The following is a 1,805-nucleotide window of genomic DNA, read 5'->3' on the forward strand; positions in this document are numbered from 1 at the left end:
ACAGGGGCGAAATAGGTGAAGTTGCATCCTGTGATTTTGGTAAAACTCCAAATACTGATATTGAGTGAGCAGGGGTGTCTACAAACACTGAACCATGGCAAGGGTTTGTACAAACGCGTCCGTGTCCAACACACAGAAGCGCAGTTTCAGGGGTCCATCGGGATGGATTGCAAACCAACAAACACTTGGTTCAGCGTCAAGAGGGGCTGCCCAAGGAAGGGGTCGAGTCCCCACCCTGGGAGGATTTAACAGCCGGGCAGCCGTGGCGCTTGGGGGCAGGGTTTGGGGGTGGGATGGCAGGGGTAGGGGAACGGTTGGGCTGGGGGATCCTAAAGGCCTGTTCCAACCCAAACAATTCCATGATTCTATGGTTCTATGATTCTAAAACCAACGTCTTGGGCCTCGATGGTGCTGCTTTCACAGATGCATCCCCGCTGGGCCCGCGCAACACGTCCATCAGTACCAACAGTTTGCCTTTCAGCTGCGTTTGGGGGGGCCCACCCTCTGTTCCAGCAGATGGAGGGCAGTCCCGCTGCGCTTGGTCCCACGTGCTGGTTGGGCGCATGGTACATCCCGAGGTGGTGCGTATCGTTAGTACCAAAGCCAGGGCTTTGCTGTCAGTAGGGTTGTAGGTAAAGTCAATCGGACACCACCAGGGCTAGAATTCCCTGTTGCGTTGGGTTGCCTCACCCCAGATTGCCTCCCAAATTTCAGTGGGGAAGGTGCCCCCTTCACCTTCTCTTATAATTGCCGTCAGGGTAGATGGTAGCCACCATTGGGCTTGAACACAGCTGAGAGCGTGAGAGTGATCCAGATGGAGCCCTGCCTACCGTGGCCATGACTCAACGGCCCATGGTCTGCTGCTCACTGCGTCCCTCACATAGCCCCGCCATGGTTGGGCCAATCACCAGCCGAGGCAATCAGTAGGTAGAGACAAAAGTAAGACTTGAAGACAGTCAGATAAGTTGGTCTTGAACCAAGATGTAGGCAGGATAATTAAAGTAGGCCCAGACGAAGAGAGGATGGGTTAGGAGTCAAGTTCCTATGGTGTTGCCTTGCACGGTGGCTGCCAAGAGGAGACCTTTGGTGGATGAGCCAATGGACTTCGTGATCGAGGAGCAGAACTGAGGCAGAACAATAAGGACGGGCTGACCTGCGGGAACAATGTGTGTGCAGCTGGCCAGACCAGAGGGACTGGGAACACCATGGACACCCTTCATGCAATTACGATGGGAAGATAGAAAATGTGATTCGCATTGGCCACTCACTGAGGGGATGGCCCAGCTCTGAGCTGCGAGTGACAGCAAACCTGGAGATACCCAGAGACGCGTAAATCCTTCACCAGGCCTTCTGCGGGGAGATCTGGAGAGGCTGGAGGAGCAGATGGACAAGAACCTCGTGAAGCTCAACAGGGACAAGTGTGGGGTCTTGCACCCGGGACAACACAATCCCTGAGCACAGCACGGGCTGGGACCCCCCGGCTGGGGAGCAGCTCTGCGGGAAGGGACCTGGGGTCCTGGTGGCCAACGAGCCCAACAGGAGTGAGCCAAGGCCAGCAGGGTGCTGGGGGGCATCACCAAGGGCATCACCAGCAGGGATACAGGAGCCCTCAGCCCACTCTGCTCGGCGCTGGCCAGGCCCCACCTGGAATCCTGTGCCCAGTTCTGGTCCCCGCTGCACAAAAAAGCTGTGGGCAGGCTGGAGGGGGCCCAGAGCAGGGCCACCAAGGTGACCCAAGGCCTGGGAAACCTCTCTCAGCCGTATGGGGATGGGCTGGGAGAGCTGGGTTTGTTCAGCCTGGAGCA

The sequence above is a fragment of the Egretta garzetta genome, unplaced genomic scaffold (assembly GCF_000687185.1).
Source record: "Egretta garzetta isolate BGI_Z169 unplaced genomic scaffold, ASM68718v1 scaffold932, whole genome shotgun sequence".
In the NCBI taxonomy this organism is placed as follows: domain Eukaryota; kingdom Metazoa; phylum Chordata; class Aves; order Pelecaniformes; family Ardeidae; genus Egretta; species Egretta garzetta.